The sequence below is a fragment of the Orcinus orca genome, chromosome 9, assembly GCF_937001465.1.
Source record: "Orcinus orca chromosome 9, mOrcOrc1.1, whole genome shotgun sequence".
Taxonomy (NCBI): Eukaryota; Metazoa; Chordata; class Mammalia; order Artiodactyla; family Delphinidae; genus Orcinus; species Orcinus orca.
The window spans coordinates 75,373,801-75,394,857 of NC_064567.1; the positions used below are offsets into that span (position 1 = coordinate 75,373,801).

Here is a 21,057-nt window from a genome sequence, read left to right on the forward strand (position 1 = left end):
CTCTAACTTAAAGAAAATGCAATTCTCTTTTTTTCCTGGAATATAGAAATAAGTATTTTTTAAGAATACTATTTTTGTGTCTATTAACCTTGTTAAACTTATTAATTGTAACAATTTATCTGCAAATTCTTTTGGATTTGCCACGTACATAATATTGATATTATCTGTGAAAAACAACAATTTTGTTTCTTCCTGTTCAATCTTTAGTCGGTTATTTTTGCCTTACTCCGTTGGCTACGGACATTGGGGCAAAAACGGGCATTCTTGTCAGTAGTACACTTTTAATCATACTAAGCCCTTCTGCCTCAAGCCAACAGCGTGTTAACTGTTAGTTCCCAGCTGGAGGGTATGAGTGAGACGCCTACGCTCTCCTTTCAGCGTCCGCAGCGAATTAAGGCAGAGAGAACTCCTCCCTCAAGCTAAGCTCATCCGAAAAAGAAGCCTGCAGGCGCCTCTGGTTGCTGTGCAACGGCGTTGTCCTGACCCGGAGTAGGTGCCGACGGGTTAGAAACACGTGCCGCCTCTTCCGCCTTCCGGGACTACATCCCCCACAATGCCGCACGTCGCGGGCGGCTGGTGTCCGAAGTGGGGGAAGGGCCGGGCCAGGAGGCGGAGCGGAAGCGGAGTGTGAGGGACGAGAGGAGTAAAATCTCCACCAGCTGAGAACCAACCTTATCCTTGATTCCCAGCCCCGGCGTTTCTCCATCCCGACCTGGAGGCTGTTTCGCAGGCGCAGGAAGCTGTTGACGCCCGCTAATCGGCTTTCGCTGCGCCGCCCCGGCTTGGAAGCCCGTTGGCGTCGGCGACGGTGACGAGAAGCCCACAAACAAGGTAATGGGGAGAGGGCGAGAAGGAAGGCGTCTCCGCTCGCCCTGTCCGCGTCTCTGGCTGAGCCCCTCGGGCCGGCGGCCGCCCCTCCTCTGCCGCGCTCTGCACCGGTCCGCACGCCGCCCCATCGGGGCCGCTGCCGCCGGGCGTCCACGGAGCCCCGGCTCGGCCACTGGCCCGCAGCCCCCGGCCACGGCCGGGGAGGCTCTTTGTCCCTGCCCCTCCGGGTCTGACAGCCGCGCCCCCTTGGCCCCGGGGGGAGAACCGAGCGTGGCTCGGGCTGCGTGATCCGAGCAGGGCGGGCTCGGTCCCGTGGCCGCTGGCGCTGGGGAGCGACTGACCTGAGCTGGGGGTATGGAGAGCCCGCGAGCCAGCCGCCCTCACTTCTCTTTCAGTTTCTGACAGCTCAGTTCTCTTCTGCTTTGAGAGAGAAAGTCAAATGCCCTTTTTAGATTTCCTCTTCAAAACTCAGCTCCTGGGTGACTGGTAAGGATGAACTTAAACAGCTGTGTCGACTGCGGCTTATACTCTCGCAAGCCTTAAGACAGCCGGGGTTCCCATCCCGCTCGACGCACTGCCTGGCTTTAATGACCTTGGTTAATTAAAGGCTCTAAGCCTGAATTTTCTCACTAAATGGTGATAACAGTACACAGCTTTAAGATGCTAGAATAAGAAGTAATATGCTTACAACGCCATGAATTCTTCGCTTAACGAAAAAATTCTCTTGAGTATGATACATTAGCTATACTTAAGTGGCCCCTAGATTGGTGAGTTTTGTGTTTTTCCTTGTTTAATCGTTAGCACTCTAGGTTGTGTGTTCTTCACTTTATATGTACCTTGTTCACCTTAAACCTAAGCAAAGAATTCTTTAAAATATGCTGTTTCTCAATTTCCGCTGTTTTAAGATGGCTGAGAATGTTCTTAGGAAATTGATGACTTTGCTTTTCTGTGGATCAGCTTTAGGTTCAAGGACTTACCCCACCCCCAGCTGTGTCCTGTAGGGGATCCTTAGAGGAGCTTAAGTGTTTATTCTGGTAGAATAAGCATTTAGGTGTGCTGCAGTCCTGACGTGGGGCTTCACCATCTTTACCCTATGTCAACTTTTTTTCTTCCTCTCTCTACACTTTCCCACTGTTTAGTAATTTCCCATCTTTGGGATTTGTGTTTCCAAGTTGTAGTTTTTGGTCTCAGGATAAATTGAATGATTGCAATACATTTTATAAGGAATGACTTGAAACATTTTACATTAGTTCTTCTTCAGTTTCGATTGTTCTTGCAGTGTTTTCTCTGAACTTTAGTGACATAGGTGTTGAGTTTTTCTCCAGGGAAATCATTATGGTCCTTAGTTGAAATTGTTTTCAGTTAAAATGTCTGTTCTGTACTACTCTGAGTTCAAGCACTGTTGTGCAGTCTGTGAAATAGCATGTTCTGAGTAATGCTATGTAAAGGTACAGTGAGGAAAAGCCAGTGGAGCATGATGAATTTTGTGTAATGTCTTGAGTGACGCATGCATTAAAAAAATACCTTTACAAAGAAAAGGAGAAATCTAATGAATGTATTTCATAAGAATACCAGAGAACCACAGAGTAAATAAGTGAAAAATTTAAACTGTGGGAGATGGCATAATGCACATAAAGATTTCTGATTCATTTAAAAATGTGTGGCAGAAATACTCGTTTTGAGTAAAAATTTTTCTGTTGGTGATATTTAGTGCTGTTTAGGACAGAGAGTAATGGCTGTAGAAATAGGAGGCCTTGGTTCTTGTCCTACCTCTGTCACTATTTATACAACCTTAGTTTCCTTTGCGGTCCTCAATTTCCTTCTCTCTCAAATAGTGAATTGATCTGATTCCAAGGACTCTTCTAACTCAGACTTTGCAATGATAAGTTTTTTTAATGTGGAAAAAAAAATGATGTAAACCCTTTTAGTCATTTATTTGTGTCTTAGGTTTTTTTATTTTCCACTCACCTTGAGGAAGGGGATATACACGACAGAACTAGAAAGCTGCCATAAACAGGAATCTCTCCTGACCACTTCATCCCTCTTTCATGAGCTGCACATGTTTTCTCTGCATTTTTGACATGCTTAGTTGTCTTCCTCCCTACTACGTATCTTTTTTTTTTACTCATAGCCTCTTTATTATGCCTGCTTTTATATAACTTGAGTTTGTCAATCCCTAATTCAACTTCATTGTTTGTTTCTGTGATTTCTTTTACTTTTTGCTCCTACCCCCAACATATCGGTTTTTTTAGGGGCCAATTTTTGTTGGAGGCCTCAGGCAGAGGTGCCCAGTGCTAGTCTAGTTAGCTGTGAAAGGGGACATGGGGTCATGCGGCACAAAACATGATTGGCTGAGGCAGTGGGGAGGTCAGGTTCTGAGACGGAAATATCTAGTAGTGCGTAATATATTTTGGAGTAAACTTTTACTGTGACATAGTGATTGGGTAGTTTACCTTTTGCTCTAACATTCTCTTCTTAACCCTGACTTATTTTACCCATTTTCTTTTATCTGTCTTTATACTCTTCAATGTTGTTGTCTTCTCTTGCCTTTCCCCAATATGCCATCGCAAACTGATCTTATATGTTGAGATGTGATATTTCTGTATCTTAGCTGGAATTTTTTTTTTTTTTTTTTTTTTTTTGCGGTACGCAGGCCTCTCACTGTTGTGGCCTCTCCCGTTGCGGAGCATAGGCTCCAGACGCGCAGGCTCAGCGGCCATGGCTCATGGGCCCAGCCGCTCCGCGGCATGTGGGATCTTCCCGGACCGGGGCACAAACCCGCGTCCCCTGCATCGGCAGGCGGACTCTCAACCACTGTGCCACCAGGGAAGCCCCTTAGGTGGAATTTTAGTGTAGCTTCTCCCAAGGCAGTTCACATTTTAAATCTTAGACCTATTTAGGAGTGGATGCTGTGTCCTATGTTAAATTTTTTCCCCTAGATATTAGCCTTAGGCAATATTATGGAGAGAAAATAGAAAATATTTTAGGAATGAGCCTTTCCTCTGAAATTACATTCAAAGGCAAGTCTGTGGCGTACTTATGTCTTTTTTGGAGAGAACTCTCTGAACCTCTGCGCTCTAGTGAACATATTGTGTCTTTTTGTAATAAATATCTGCTTTTCCAGCTATAAATTCCTTAGGAGACCAATAGACAGTGATTCTTCTAGCACCTTTGGCTGAATGAGAGCTTCTGTGCTTGCTAGTTGCTGCTATCGCTGTCGATAGTTACTTTAGCTATAGTCAACGGCACAAAAAGTAGAGCACTGAATGAATGCAAAAATGGGATTTGAAGGAAAGATTTCCAAGGTAGTATTGGCCATCTATTAATTTTTTCAGCCTTGCTATTGCAACGTTTGCATAAAAATATCAATACAAGGAATTATTTCAAGATAGGCCGTGTGAAATGTAGTGTTTTTAATATTTTTGACTGCAACCTGTAGCAAGAGATCTTCTTACCTCAAGACTCCATAGATATGTAACTGTGTGTGCATATCTATGTATGAAAAAAATATATATAAAAAAATGAAAAAAGGTTCACAAAACAAAATCTGTATTGTGTACAACCTACTCTGATGGTTTCTGTTTCATCTTATTGTTTAAAAAGTGCCAGTTGAAAAGTAGATTCTTGTTCCTTGCTTTTGAAAAAACACTGGAGTCCTGGGCTGAGAGTTTGGATGCCTAATTTCCCCCAGTTTTTTGACATTGGGTAGTCATTATCCTCCTTGTGCTTCCCTTTCCTTGTCTTTAAAATGAGGGTGTTCTAGTTTAAATATTCACTGATTCTCCATCTTTACTTTTCCCTAGTAATAATGGTGTACTAACGTATTTGTCTTTAGGTCTTTGGCTAGGGAGAGACCACTGAAAAATTGCTCAGACATCTAGTTGCTTGCATGTTTGCTGTTTGGCACGTGGCATAGTAGAGCTTTGAACAGATCTTTGCTTATGTGTAAATCTTGTAAATGGGAGTGAATACATTAAGACCCGTAACACAGTAAATATACAAATTAAGAAAAAAATTTCCCCATGTTCTTTGTTTTACTACTTTTGTGTTTTTTAACAAGGAATATTTTAGAGTTTGAAAAATTGTATTTAAAATGCTTAATAACAATTGTAAAGTAACATGCCAGTGGATTGCTATATAGACTTTATTCCTGCCTCATCTTACCACCGCCCTTTTCATGGTAGAAAACGCCAAAAAGTATGTTTTTCTGTGTAAAGTCCACCATGTCAGGTCATTACTGTTCATATGTTACTGAACAGTGGAACTGTCATTTTCTTAAGAAAGGGGAATACAGAGCTTTCTTTGCTTGTGAGTTTCCTTTTGTTCACTTTGGACGATTTCTCCAAACCAGGCCATTCCATGTGGGGATTGGGATCCCTCTCATTCTCCTGTGTTTGTACTGAGGAGACTAGGAATGAGGAATTTACTCCTCCTCCCAAGATTCTGGTTGGAATTCTAATGGTTTTAGTTAGAAGGAAATTGGAACCAGACTTTGTACTTCCTCTTCTTTCTCAGATCAGACCTCCTTAGAGGGCCTTCCTTGACCTCATAGCTCATATAGACTCCTCACACATTCTCACATCACCCTGTTTATTTTTTCCATAGCAGTTTATCACAAGCTGCAATTGGCTTGTTTCTGTGTTTGCTTGTTAACCATCCCGCGCCTACTAAAGCGTGGTCTCCAGAATAGCAGGAATCCTGTCTCGTTTCATCTTTTACATTTCCTGTTTCTGGCACATAGTAGGTGCTTTAATAAATATTGTGAATGAATAAGTGAGCAAATGAATGAATAAATCAAGTTCTTTCATGCTTTAAATGAAACTGCACCTAGTAAAGGTTGTGTTTGAATATGGGTCTTTCTGCATACCCCCCACTCCGTTCCTTTTTTTTCTGGAAATGTGTTCTTTCTTGTCATTGTATTTATTGATCATGGTGAAGATATCTACATCCAGAAGACCTTGTATTTATCTTTGTTTTACTTCATATTTTTTCTATTGTAGTTTTTTGCCTATGTTTAAAAAAAAAAGAGATCGAAGATTTCTTAAATTCTTCTTGTAGCAACTTTGTAATACTTTGATTTATGTGAATCAACATATTTGAACTTTAATATGTGAACTTGATAATTTAAAGAACAAATTACACATCTTCAGAATTTTAGGATCATTGCCCTAAACCGCCATTACTGTTTTCTTGTTACGTTCCTTTAAAGCAAAAAAGAACAAGGTTCATTTAATATTACAATTCATTCAGTACTGACAAACGCAATCCTTCTAATGGAGGTACAGGAGGTAGTATAGAATAGAGAAAAACCTAAATACTGAGTCAGGACCTGTGTTCAGGACCAGTGCACTTTCTGCCACTAACTCATTGACTCATTTTAGGCAGGACAGTTAACATCTCTGGGCTTTAGTTCTTTCATCTGAAACGTGAGAATACTGAATTAGATTTCTTCTCAGGTCCTTCCAGCCTAGAAATGGATAATTGAAGAAACAGTTGTCTCTCGGTATCCGTAGGGCCTTGGTTCCAGGTCCGCCTCCACCTTTACCACCCCACAGCCATGGATACCAAAATCTATGGGATGCTCAAGTGCCTTATATAAAATGGCATATTATTTGCATATAACCTACACACGTCCTCCTGTGTACTTTAAACCATCTCTAGATTACTTATAATACCTAATACAATGTAAATGCTATGTAAATAGTTGCCGGTGCATGAAACATTCAAGTTTTGCTTTTTGAACTTTCTGGAATTGCTTTTTCTTAAATATTTTCTGTCTGCCGTTGGTTCGGTCTGTGGATGATATGCAACCCACCAACTGTAATTTTATCTTGAAATTTCCATCTCCTCTGCCCCTCACCCCCCAGAAACATTGCAGGGAGGTCACATTGGTGCTTGGGAGATGGTGGGGTTAGGCTCAGGGGTGTGCTTAAATATAAGGCATTTCTGCTGATTCTTCTCCAGGCTGTATGGGAGTTGTGGCTGCAGTGTAGGGCATGTTACTCTTGCCCTTAAAGGACCTGGGACTTAAAGGGACAAGGCTTACACATATGATAGAGTGATATGATGTGTAAAATCAGTTGGTATAAAGTAATGTGCTGTGAGATGTGAGAGAAGGCCAAAGTGGGCTAGACAAGGCTTACACACATGATAGAGTGATATGATGTGTAAAATCAGTTGGTATAAAGTAATGTGCTGTGAGATGTGAGAGAAGGCCAAAGTGGGCTAGAGTAAGGTTATGAGGTTTTGAAATCCTTCTGGCGCAGGTAGCATTTAAGCAGATACTCTAGTCTCATTTTAGGCTATATGGAAGAGGAACTGTTCTCATCAACAGCATGGTATTATGTCATCTTTTAGGACTGGGTAATTCTTCAGTGACTACTACCAATGCGGTATTTCATGTTGTACAAAAATTCTGCGAAGAAATTTTTTTCAAGACTGCAGCCTGACTGCTACTGACTGAATGAGAGGCTGTAAGGAAGCATGTCTGGTAAATAAAAATGTTATATAACCGTAGGTATTATTGTAAGTAGATAGGGTAGGGGGTCCCTGGAGGAAGAGAACCAGGCATGGCTTTCTTGACATGACAGAAGCCATTTTTGGCCTAAGACATTTTGTGATCTAAGCCTAGCCATAATGCTTGCCCTTGAACAAATCTCAGTAATTAATGATCTTAAGGGCACAGAAGAATGCAGAAACATTCAAGCAAAGATAATGATATCAGTTGTAAAGGCTCCAAGTTCTGTTTCAGTGGTGAAGATTAGCCTGAAGTGCTCAACTACCAGATCAGCTGGAACCTAAGGGATGACTTTGACCTTTTCTGATCCTTCTAACTTCAATCAAATAAAATGGCTGCCCAAGCCTCTTCCTGAATATGCATATACCCTTAGCTTAAAACTTCCCGGGCTTCCCTGGTGGCACAGTGGTTGAGAGTCCGCCTGCCGATGCAAGGGACACGGGTTCGTGCCCCGGTCCGGGAAGATCCCACATGCTGTGGAGCGGCTGGGCCCGTGAGCCATGGCCACTGAGCCTGTGCGTCCGGAGTCTGTGCTCCGCAACGGGAGAGGCCATAACAGAGGCCCACGTACCGAAAAAAAATAAAAATATAAATAAATAAATAAAAAAACTTCCCCAATTTTACTGTTCCGAGAGACACTGCTTTGGGAAAGATCCCTCCTTACCTGCTGCAAATAATAATAAATCCTTCCTTCTACTCTTCGGCCTGGTTGTGCCTTTTGGCTCAACACCCATCAAAAGGCGAACCCAGTTTTTGAGTAACATTATTATTGTTACTAAATGAGACAGAGACTGGCTTGATTGGGGGAGATATTTCTGTGATTAGTGGGAAATAAATTTTGTCTTTGGGGACTGGTTTCTGGGAGGGACATGAGAGCTAATCAGGAGTTTTATTTGGGTCTAGTAAAACATCCCCTGTATTAACTCAGGTTACTAAGATTCTTAAGAATTACTGGAATTGCTGTGTAAGTACCTGATACTAATAATAAATGTTAACATTTATTGACAGTAGTATGAGGTGTCATTTATCCTCACCAGTATTACATAGGTACTGTTGTCTCCATGATATAAGTGAGGACATTAGGGTATAGGGAGATAAAATAACTTGGTTAAGGTTTTAAAGATAGAATATAGTCACCCCTTTGTATCTGCGGGTTCTGCATCTGTGGATTCAACCGTGGATTGAAAATATTGGGAAAAAAATGCGAGGAAGTTCCAAAAAGCAAAACTTGAATTTGCTGCTATTTATATAACATTTACATTGTATTAGGTGTTATTAGTAATCTAGAAATGATTTAAAGTATATAGGAGGATGTGCATATGTAATATGCAAATACTATGCCACTTTATATGAGGGACTTGAGCATCTGTGGATTTTGGTATCTATTGGGGGTCTTGGAACCAGTCCCCTGCAGATACTGAGGGAGGATTGTACTGTACATAATTTTATATGGAGATTGATAGAGAGTTCTTTGAGGCTGGAGGTGGGGTAGCAGTGGGAGTGCTACTTTTTGAAGAGGTGACATTTTAGCTAAATACTAAAGGATGAAAAGGAATAAGCCATGGGGAGAGCATTTCAAGCAGGGCAATAGCAGTTGTATAGACCCTGAGTTCAGAAAGAATTTGGTGTGTTTCGCCTAGCTGGGCTGTAGCATAGTGAGCAAGGGGGAAAGTGGTGTGAGATTAGGACAGACAGAGATAAGGGTAGAAGTCAGCTCTGCGGAACCTTCGGGATTGTGGTCATATTGCTGAACACAAGTTTGTATGCCGGATGAACAGTGAGGCCAAACTAACCAATGTGAATTCAGAGCTAGGAAAGGTTTATTGCAAGGACCGTGCAAGGAGAATGGGCAGCTCCTGCTCAAAAACCCTGAACTCTGGAATCTTGTGCTTATTCCTGTTGTATCTTTTTTAAAAAAAATTATTTATTTTTGGCTGCTTTGGTTCTTCGTTGCTGTGTGTGGCTTTCTCTAGTTGTGGCAAGCAGGGGCTACTCTTTGTCGCAGTGCATGGGCTTCTCATTGTGGTGGCTTCTTGTTGCGGAGCACTGGCTCTATACACATGGGATTCAGTAGTTGTGGCATGCGGGATCTGTAGTTGTGACTCGCGGGCTCTAGAGTGAAGGCTCAATAGTTGTGGCGCATGGGCTTAGCTGCTTTGTGGCACGTGGGATTTTCTCAGACTGGGGCTCGAACCTGTGCCCCCTGCATTGGCAGGGGGATTCTTAACTACTGTACCACCAGGGAAGCCCGTCACTATTGTATCTTGACTGCTCCTCCTTTGTTTCTGCATTCCCTGCCTTTTGTGAGTATCTGTTTGAATCTCTCGTTTGGAACGCAGGGGAGGCCTAGGAGGCTGCAGCGTTTTCCCTACAAATAAGAAATGGGGGGGGGGGACATGGAAAGACATATGTACCCAGGAGGACCCCACAGGGTCCTGCTTGGTTTCAGTAAATAGTTTTAATTTTATTCTAAGTACAGTGGGAAACTCTTGAAGAGTTTTTTATTTTAATTAATTTTTATTGGAGTGTGGTTGATTTACAATGTTGTGTTAGTTTCTGCTGTACAGCAAAGTGAATCAGTTATACATATATCCACTCTTTTTTAGATTCTTTTCCCATGTAGATCATTACAGAGTATTGAGTAGAGTTCCCTGTGCTATATAGTAGGTTCTTATTAGTTACCTATTTTATACATAGTAGTGTGTATATGTCAATCCCAGTCTCCCAATTTATCCCTCCCCTCCTTTCCCCCTTGGTAACGGTAAGTTTGTTTCCTACATCTGTGACTCTATTTCTGTTTTGTAAATAAATTCACTTGTACCATTTTTTTAGTTTCCACATATAAGCAATACCACACGATATTTGTCTTTCTCGGTCTGACGGACTTCACTCAGTATGACAATCTCTAGGTCCATCTGTGTCACTGCAGATGGCGTTATTTCATTCTTTTTTTGTGTGGCTGAGTAATATTCCACTGTATATATGTACTACATCTTGATGGACATTTAGGTTGCTTCCATGTCCTGGCTATTGTAAATAGTGCTGCAATGAACATTGGGGTGCATGTATCTTTTTGAATTATGGTTTTCTCTGGATATATGCCCAAGAGTGGGATTGCTGGATCATATGGTAGTTCTATTTTTAGTTTTTTAAGGAACCTCCGTACTGTTCTCCATGGTGCATTGAAGGGTTGTGTATGGTAAAATATATAATATAAAATGTACCATTTTAACCATTTTTAAGTGTGCAGTTCAGTAGCATTAAGTACTTTCACGTTCTTGTGCAACCATTGATGTTGGCAGATGAGAGGACCTTGGTCCTTGTCCTCTTTGAAGAAAGAATTCCACAGAGAGACATTGTAAAGCAGGCACAGAGTTTATTGGAGGCACTGTATGTGCAAAGAGAACAAAGAAGCAGCTTATTTAGAGCAGGAGCAAAGTAGAAATACACACCCAGAGAAGAGTGTGGCTATCCTTCCTAATGAGGAGTGCACCAGAAAGATGATTTAAATTCCTTACATGGGGCAGTTCTTCAGGGTTTTTGTTGTCCTCTGGCCAATTATCTTGGCTATTTTCCCACATCTGACCTGTCCCAGGGCCCTATCCAATATGTGTGTGCATCTTTTAGCCAAGATGGGTTCCAGTGTGGAGGCCTCTGGGAAAATTTGACAACACATATTATGGGGGTAGTGCCCCCTCCCTTTTGACCCCTGAGGATCCTTCCTGTGCACGTGCAGCAGGGAGGTCTCCTTGACCTCAGTAGTGATAGATGTGGTCATCTTATCTCTTTACCCCAGCAGAGCTCAGCTTCTGCCATTAATTTTACCTTGAAGTGTCAGGGAAAACAAACTACAGTTTACTCCCCTTGACAAACTCCAGTGGCTCAGCCCAGGAGCCCATCTACCTCCTACCTCACCATCACTGCTGAACACCTCCAGAACCTTTTCTTCATCCCAAAGTAAAGCTCTGTACTCTAAACTTTATTTTTGTTTTCTTGTTTTTTGTGTTTTTTTAAATTAATTAATTAATTAATTTATTTTTGGCTGTGTTGGGTCTTCATTTCTGTGTGAGGGCTTTCTCTAGTTGCGGAAGCAGGGGCCTCTCTTCATTGCGGTGCGCGGGCCTCTCACTATCGCGGCCTCTCGTTGCGGAGCAAAGGCTCCAGATGCACAGGCTCAGTAGTTGTGCCTCACGGGCCTAGTTGCTCTGTGGCATGTGGGATCTTGCCAGACCAGGGCTCGAACCCGTGTCCCCTACATTGGCAGGCAGATTCTCAACCACTGCGCCACCAGGGAAACCCAGTTTTCTTGGGTTTTTTTTGTGCTGTGCCACGCGTCATGTGGGATCTTAGTTCCCTGACCAGGGATCCAGCCTGGTCCCCTGCAGTGGGAGTACGGAGTCATAACCACTGGACTGCCAGGGAAGTCCCTGTACTCTAAACTTTAAACCATAACTCTCCATTCTCTCATCCCCCTAGCCACTGGTATCTACCTTTCTACTTTCTATCTCTGTATCTAACTCTTCAGGGTACCTATGTAAGTGGCATCATATAATATTTGTCTTTTTGTGTCTAGCTTCTTTAACTTAGTATCAATATATATATATATTTTTTTTTTTTGCGGTATGCGGGCCTCTCACTGTTGTGGCCTCTCCCATTGTGGAGCACAGGCTCCGGACACACAGGCTCCGGACGCACAGGCTCAGCGGCCATTGCTCATGGGCCCAGCCACTCCGTGGCAGGTGGGGTCCTCCCGGACCGGGGCACGAACCCGTGTCCCCTGCATCGGCAGGTGGACTCTCAACCACTGCGCCACCAGGGAAGCCCTCAATATAATATCTTTAAGTTTCATCCATGTAGTAGCTTGTATCAGAATTTTATTATCTTTTAAAGCTGAATAGTATTTCATTTTGTTTATCCGTTAATCTGTTGTTTCCACCTTGCATTGTTGCAGTGAACATGGGTATACAAGTTCCGCTTTGAGTCCCTGCTTTTGAAACTGAGCAGGACCCTCTGGGGCCCACCTGGGTACAAAAGCCCTTCCATGTCCCCCTTTTCTTACTTGCGGGGTAAAGACTTCAGCCTCTTAGACTTCCTTGAATTTTGAAGGGCAGATTCAAACGGTGATCAGGGAAGTAAGAGTATGCAGAGACAAAGGAGAAACAATCAAGAAATGGTACTGCAGCGATTAAAGCAGTATCCTGGTTCCTCATTAAGGAATATACATAATATCTTTGAACTTTTCTGCAGGAACTAAGGTCCCCACCCAGGTGGCACACGGTTAACTTCAGGTTGAGCGCAAGATTCCTGGAACACCACCCTGTTAACCTCATCACCAACTGATCAGAAGAAAGTCACACACTCTGCAGCCCTCACCCCAAATTTTGTCTATAAAAACTTCTTCCTGAAAATCATCGGGCAGTTCAGGGTTTTTGAGCACTAGCCACCCATTCTCCTTGCTTGGCCCTATGATAAACGTTTCTCTGCTCCAAACTCCCACATTTCGGTTTGTTTGTCCTTGCTGTGCATTGGATACATGAACTTGGGTTCCATAACACTTTGAGTTCTTCTGTAGTTATACCCAGAAGTGGAATAGCTGGGTCAAATGGTAATTCTGTGTTTAATTTTTGTGTTTTTGTTTTTTGTTTTTTGGGGTTTTTTTTGCGGTACGCGGGCCTCTCATCACTGTGGCCTCTCCCCCTGTGGAGCACAGGCTCCAGACGCGCAGGCCCAGCGGCCATGCCCCACAGGCCCAGCCGCTCCACGGCATATGGGATCGTCCCAAACCGGGGCATGAACCCGTGTCCCCTGCATCGTCAGGCGGACCCTCAACCACTGCGCCACCAGGGAAGCCCTGTGTTTAATTTTTTTAAGAACTGCTATACTGTTCTCCACAGCATCTGCACCATTTTGTATTCCCAAAAGCAATGTGTAAGAGTTTCAATTTCTCCACAACTGTACTAAGAGTTGTTTTTGATTTTTTTTTTTTTTTTTTTCCTGTGGTACGCGGGCCTCTCACTGTTTTGTGGCCTCTCCCGCTGCGGAGCACAGGCTCCGGACGCGCAGGCTCAGCGGCCATGGCCCACGGGCCCAGCCGCTCCGCGGCATGTGGGATCTTCCCGGAGCGGGGCACGAGCCTGCGTCCCCTGCATCGGCAGGCGGACTCGCAACTACTGCGCCACCAGGGAAGCCCTGATTTTTTTAAATTTAATTTAATTTTATTATTATTTTTTTTACATCTTTATTGGAGTATAATTGCTTTACAATGGTGTGTTAGTTTCTGCTTTATAACAAAGTGAATCAGTTATACATATACATATATTCCCATACCTCTTCCCTCTTGTGTCTCCCTCCCTCCCACCCTCCCTATCCCACCCCTCTAGGTGGTCACAAAGCACCGAGCTGATCTCCCTGTGCTGTGCGGCTGCTTCCCACTAGCTATCTACCTTACATTTGGTAGTGTATATATGTCCATGCCTCTCTCTCGCTTTGTCACACCTTACCCTTCCTCCTCCACATATCCTCAAGTCCATTCTCCAGTAGGTCTAGTAGGACACAGTCTTTATTCCTGTCTTACCCCTAGGTTCTTCATGACAGTTTTTTTTCCTTAAATTCCATATATATGTGTTAGCATACGGTATTTGTCTCTCTCTATCTGATTTACTTCACTGTGTATGACAGACTCTAGGTCTATCCACCTCACTACAAATAGCTCAATTTCGTTTCTTTTTATGGCTGACTAATAGTCCATTGTATATATGTGCCACATCTTCTTTATCCATTCATCCGATGATGGACACTTAGGTTGTTTCCATCTCCGGGCTATTGTAAATAGAGCTGCAATGAACATTTTGATACATGACTCTTTTTCAATTACGGTTTTCTCAGGGTATATGCCCAGTAGTGGGATTGCTGGGTCATATGGTAGTTCTATTTGTAGTCTTTTAAGGAACCTCCATACTGTTCTCCACAGTGGCTGTATCAATTTACATTCCCACCAACAGTGCAGGAGGGTTCCCTTTTCTCCACACTCTCTCCAGCATTTACTGTTTGTAGATTTTTTGATGATGGCCATTCTGACCGGTGTGAGATGATACTTCATTGTAGTTTTGATTTGCATTTCTCTAATGATTAGTGCTGTTGAGCATTCTTTCATGTGTTTGTTGGCAGTCTGTATATCTTCTTTGGAGAAATGTCTATTTAGGTCTTCTGCCCATTTTTGGATTGGGTTGTTTGTTTTTTTGTTATTAAGCTGCATGAGCTGCTTATAAATTTTGGAGATTAATCCTTTGTCAGTTGCTTCATTTGCAAATATTTTCTCCCATTCTGAGGGTTGTCTTTTTGTCTTGTTTATGGTTTCCTTTGCTGTGCAAAAGCTTTTAAGTTTCATTAGGTCCGATTTGTTTATTTTTGTTTTTATTTCCATTTCTCTAGGAGGTGGGTCAAAAAGGATATTGCTGTGATTTATGTCATAGAGTGTCCTGCCTATGTTTTCCTCTAAGAGTTTGATAGTTTCTGGCCTTACATTTAGGTCTTTAATCCATTTTGAGCTTATTTTTGTGTGTGATGTTAGGGAGTGATCTAATCTAATACTTTTACATGTAGCTGTCCAGTTTTCCCAGCACCACTTATTGAAGAGGCTGTCCTTTCTCCACTGTACATTCCTGCCTCCTTTATCAAAGATAAGGTGACCATATGTGCGTGGGTTTATCTCTGGGCTTTCTATCCTGTTCCATTGATCTATCTTTCTGTTTTTGTGCCAGTACCATACTGTCTTGATTACTGTAGCTTTGTAGTATAGTCTGAAGTCAGGGAGCCTGATTCCTTCAGGTCGATTTTTCATTCTCAAGATTTCTTTGGCTATTTGGGGTCTTTTGTGTTTCCATACAAATTGTGAAATTTTTTGTTCTAGTTCTGTGAAAAATGCCAGTGGTAGTTTGATAGGGATTGCATTGAATCTGTAGATTGCTTTGGGTAGTAGAGTCATTTTCACAATGTTGATTCTTCCAATCCAAGAACATGGTATATCTCTCCATCTATTTGTATCATCTTTAATTTCTTTCATCAGTGTCTTATAATTTTCTGCATACAGGTCTTTTGTCTCCTTAGGTGGGTTGATTCCTAGATATTTTATTCTTTTTGTTGCAATGGTAAATGGGAGTGTTTTCTTGATTTCACTTTCAGATTTTTCATCATTAGTGTATAGGAATGCCAGAGATTTCTGTGCATTAATTTTGTATCCTGCTACTTTACCAAATTCATTGATTAGCTCTAGTAGTTTTCTGGTAGCATCTTTAGGATTCTCTATGTATAGTATCATGTCATCTGCAAAGAGTGACAGCTTTACTTTTTCTTTTCCGATTTGGATTCCTTTTATTTCCTTTTCTTCTCTGATTGCTGTGGCTAAAACTTCCAAAACTATGTTGAATAAGAGTGGTGAGAGTGGGCAACCTTGTCTTGTTCCTGATCTTAGTAGAAATGCTTTCAGTTTTTCACCATTGAAGTCGATGTTGGCTGTGGGTTTGTCATATATGGCCTTTATTATGTTGAGGAAAGTTCCCTCTATGCCTGCTTTCTGCAGGGTTTTTATCATAAATGGGTGTTGAATTTTGTCAAAAGCTTTCTCTGCATCTATTGAGATGATCATATGGTTTTTCTCCTTCAATTTGTTAATATGGTGTATCACGTTGATTGATTTGCGTATATTGAAGAATCCTTTCATTCCTGGAATAAACCCCACTTGATCATGGTGTATGATCCATTTAATGTGCTGTTGGATTCTGTTTGCTAGTATTTTGTTGAGGATTTTTGCATCTATGTTCATCAGTGATATTGGCCTGTAGTTTTCTTTCTTTGTGACATCCTTGTCTGGTTTTGGTATCAGGGTGATGGTGGCCTTGTAGAATGAGTTTGGGAGTGTTCCTCCCTCTGCTATATTTTGGAAGAGTTTGAGAAGGATAGGTGATAGCTCTTCTCTAAATGTTTGATAGAATTCGCCTGTGAAGCCATCTGGTCCTGGGCTTTTGCTTGTTGGAAGATTTTTAATCACAGTTTCAATTTCAGTGCTTGTGATTGGTCTGTTCATATTTTCTATTTCTTCCTGATTCAGTCTTGGCAGGTTGTGCCTTTCTAAGAATTTGTCCATTTCTTCCAGGTTGTCCATTTTATTGGCATAGAGTTGCTTGTAGTAATCTCTCATGATCTTTTGTATTTCTGCAGTGTCAGTTGTTACTTCTCCTTTTTCATTTCTAATTCTATTGATTTCAGTCTTCTCCCTTTTTTCTTGATGAGTCTGGCTAATGGTTTATCAATTTTGTTTATCTTCTCAAAGAACCAGCTTTTAGTTTTATTGATCTTTGCTATCATTTCCTTCATTTCTTTTTCATTTATTTCTGATCTGATTTTTATGATTTCTTTCCTTTTGCTAACTTTGGGGTTTTTTGTGTTCTTCTTTCTCTAATTGCTTTAGGTGCAAGGTTAGGTTGTTTATTCGAGATGTTTCCTGTTTCTTAAGGTAGGATTGGATTGCTATAAACTTCCCTCTTGGAACTGCTTTTGCTGCATCCCATAGGTTTTGGGTCATCATATCTCCATTGTCATTTTTTTCTAGGTAGTTTTTAATTTCCTCTTTGATTTCTTCAGTGATCACTTCGTTATTAAGTTGTGTATTGTTTAGTCTCCATGTGTTTGTATTTTTTACAGATCGTTTCCTGTAATTGATATCTAGTCTCATAGCATTGTGGTCGGAAAAGATACTTGATACAATTTCAATTTTCTTAAATTTAACACGGCTTGATTTGTGACCCAAGATATGATCTATTCTGAAGAATGTTCCATGAGCACTTGAGAAAAATGAGTATTCTGTTGTTTTTGGATGGAATGTCCTATAAATATCAATTAAGTCCATCTTGTTTAATGTATCATTTAAAGCTTGTGTTTCCTTATTTATTTTCATTTTGGATGATCTGTCCATTGGTACAAGTGGGTTGTTAAAGTCCTCTACTATGAATGTGTTACTGTCGATTTCCCCTTTTATGGCTGTTAGTATTTGCCTTATGTATTGAGGTGCTCCTATGTTGGGTGCATAAATATTTACAATTGTTATATCTTCTTCTTGGATCGATCCCTTGATCATTATGTAGTGTCCTCCTTTGTCTCTTCTAATAGTCTTTATTTTAAAGTCTATTTTGTCTGATATGAGAATTGCTACTCCAGCTTTCCTTTGGTTTCCATTTGCATGAAATATCTTTTTCCATCCCCTTACTTTCAGTCTGTATGTGTCTCTAGGTCTGAAGTGGGTCTCTTGTAGACAGCAAATATATGGGTCTTGTTTTTGTATCCATTCAGCCAATCTGTGTCTTTTGGTGGGAGCATTTAGTCCATTTACATTTAAGGTAATTATCAATATGTATGTTCCTATTCACATTTTCTTAATTGTTTTGGGTTCGTTATTGTAGGTCTTGTCCTTCTCTTGTGTTTCTTGCCTGAAAAGTTCCTTTAGCAGTTGTTGTAGAGCTGGTTTGGTGGTGCTGAACTCTCAGCTTTTGCTTGTCTGTAAAGGTTTTAATTTCTCCATCAAATCTGCATGAGATCCTTGCTGGGTAGAGTAATCTTGGTTGCAGGTTTTTCTCCTTCATCACTTTAAATATGTCCTGCTAGTCCTTTCTGGCTTGTAGAGTTTCTGCTGAAAGATCAGCTGTTAACCTTATGGGGGTTCCCTCGTGTGTTATTTGTTGTTTTTCCCTTGCTGCTTTTAATATGTTTTCTTTGTATTTAATTTTTGACAGTTTGATTAATATGTGTCTTGGCGTATTTCTCCTTGGATTTATCCTGTATGGGACTCTGTGTGCTTCCTGGACTTGATTATTTCCTTTCCCATATTAGGGAAGTTTTCAACTATAATTTCTTCAAATATTTTCTCAGTCCCTTTCTTTTTCTCTTCTTCTTCTGGAACCCCTATAATTCGAATGTTGGTGCGTTTAATGTTGTCCCAGAGGTCTCTGAGACTATCCTCAGTTCTTTTCATTCTTTTTTCTTTATTCTGCTCTGCAGTAGTTATTTCCACTATTTTATCTTCCAGGTCACTTATCCGTTCTTCTGCCTCAGTTATTTTGCTATTGATCCCATCTAGAGTATTTTTCATTTCATTTATTGTGTTGTTCATCATTGTTTGTTTCATCTTTAGTTCTTCTAGGTCCTTGTTAACTGATTCTTGCATTTTGTCTATTCTATTTCCAAGATTTTGGATCATCTTTACTATCATTATTCTGAATTCTTTTTCAGGTAGACTGCCTATTTCCTCTTCATTTGTTAGGTCTGGTGGGTTTTTATCTTGCTCCTTCATCTGCTGTGTGTTTTTCTGTCTTCTCATTCTGCTTATCTTACTGTGTTTTGGGTCTCCTTTTTGCAGGCTGCAGGTTCGTAGTTCCCGTTGTTTTTGGTGTCTGTACCCAGTGGCTGAGGTTGGTTCAGTGGGTTCTGTAGGCTTCCTGGTGGAGGGGACTAGTGCCCTGTGTTCAGGTGGATGAGGCTGGATCTTGTCTTTCTGGTGGGCAGGTCCACGTCTGGTGGTGTGTTTTGGGGTGTCTATGGACTTATTATGATTTTAGGCAGCCTCTCTGCTAATGGGTGGGTTGTATTCCTGTCTTACTACTTGTTTGGCATAGGATGTCCAGCACTGTAGTTTGCTGGTCGTTGAGTGAAGCTGGGTGCTGGTGTTGAGATGGAGATCTCTGGGAGATTTTCACCATTTGATATTATGTGAAGCTGGGAGGTCTCTTGTGGACCAGTGTCCTGAAGTTGGCTCTCCCACCTCAGAGGCACAGCACTGACTCCTGGCAGCAGCACCAAGAGCCTTTCATCCACACGGCTCAGAATAAAAGGGAGAAAAAGTAGAAAGAAAGAATTAGTAGAAGTAGAAAGAAAGAAAGAAAGGACGGAGGGAGGGAGGGAGGAAGGAAGGAACGAGGGAAGGAAAGAAAAAAAGATAAGGTAAAATAAAATAAGATAAAATATAATAAAGTTATTAAAATAGAAAAATAATTATTAAGAGAAAAAAAAACGGACTGATAGAACCCTAGGACAAATGGTGGAGGCAAAGCTATACAGACAAAGTCTCACACAGAAGCATACACATACACACTCACAAAAAGAGGAAAAGGGGAAAAAATCATAAATCTTGCTCTCAAAGTCCACCTCCTCAATTTGGGATGATTTGTTGTCTGTTCAGGTATTCCACAGATGCAGGGTACATCAAGTTGATTGTGGAGCTTTAATCCGCTGCTTCTGAGGCTGCTGGGAGAGATTTCCCTTTCTCTTCTTTGTTCTCACAGCTCCAGGGGCTCAGCTTTGGATTTGGCCCCGCCTCTGCGTGTAGGTCGCCGGAGGGCGTCTGTGTTTTGCTCAGATAGGACGGGGTTAAAGGAGCCGCTGATTCAGGGGCTCTGGCTCACTCAGGCCGGGAGAAGGGAGGGGTACGGAGTGCGGGGCGGTCCTGCGGCGGCAGAGGCCGGCGTGACGTTGCACCAGCCTGAGGCGCGCCGTGCGTTCTCCCGGGGAAGTTGTCCCTGGATCACGGGACCCTGGGAGTGGCAGGCTGCACAGACTCCCCGGAAGGGGCGTGTGGATAGTGACCTGTGCTCGCACTCAGGCTTCTTGGTGGCGGCAGCAGCGGCCTTAGCATCTCATGCCCGTCTCTGGGGTCTGCGCTGTTAGCCGTGGCTCGCCCCCTTTTTTTGGAGCTCCTTTAAGCAGCGCTCTTAATCCCCTCTCCTCGCACACCAGGAAACAGAGGGAAGAAAAAGTCTCTTGCGTCTTCGGCAGGTCCATACTTTTCCCCCGGACTCCCTCCTGGCCAGCCGTGGCGCACTAATCCCCTGCAGGCTGTGTTCACGCCGCCAACCCCAGTCCTCTCCCTGGGATCCGACCAAAGCCCGAGCCTCAGCTCCCAGCCCCACCCGCCCCGGCGGGTGAGCAGACAAGCCTCTTGGGCTGGTGAGTGCTGGTTGGCACCAATCCTCTGTGCGGGAATCTCTCCGCTTTGCCCTCCGCAACCCCTGTGGCTGCGCTCTCCTCCGCGGCTCCGAAGCTTCCCCCTCCGCCACCCACAGTCTCTGCCCGTGAAGGGGCTTCCTAGTGTGTGGAAACCTTTCCTCCTTCACAGCTCCCTCTCACTGGTGCAGGTCCTGTCCCTGTCCTCTTGTCTCTGTTTATTCTTTTTTCTTTTGCCCTACCCAGGTACGTGGCGTGTTTCTTGCCTTTAGGGAGGTCTGAGATCTTCTGCCAGCATTCAGTAGGTGCTCTGCAGGAGTTGCTCCACGTGTAGATGTATTTCTGGCGTATCTGTGGGGAGGAAGGCGATCTCCGCGTCCTACTCCTCCGCCATCTTCCCAGAAGCCTCGGCAATTTCTCTGATTTTGTTTTTTTTAATAATTGCTGTAGGGGAAGGAAAAAACCTTTTCATCTACCTTCTTAGGTTCAGTGCCCAGGGCTCTGCAAACTAAACTCACAAAAGATCGATCAACTGGAGAAAAAGGTTTTTTTCATGTGCAAATGGTGGGCATCACAGAAATGAAATGAAAGCGCCAAAGAAGTAGTTAGTGCTGAGAGCTTATATACCATTTAAACAAAGAGCCATAAATTGTGGAAATGTGACAAGACAAAGGAAAAGGAGTCTGAGCTTCTGGAGGTAGTAAATTGTGGGAAGGTGAATAAAT

General features: G+C 42.5%; 1 protein-coding gene across 2 annotated transcripts in view; it reads left to right on the plus strand.

Moving 5' to 3' along the window:
- The first annotated feature begins 314 nt into the window (after positions 1 to 314).
- The window catches only part of CCDC126 (coiled-coil domain containing 126), a 55,257-nt gene continuing 34,514 nt past the window's right edge, over positions 315 to 21,057 (plus strand). Inside the window, exons 1-2 of one of the 2 annotated variants that reach the window (XM_049714908.1) lie at positions 315 to 489; positions 690 to 831. The gene's annotated coding sequence lies outside the window, so the exon portion shown is untranslated. Of the gene's footprint in view, positions 490 to 571; positions 832 to 21,057 lie in introns of those variants that run through there. The other variant, XM_004263431.4, reaches the window with a different exon arrangement.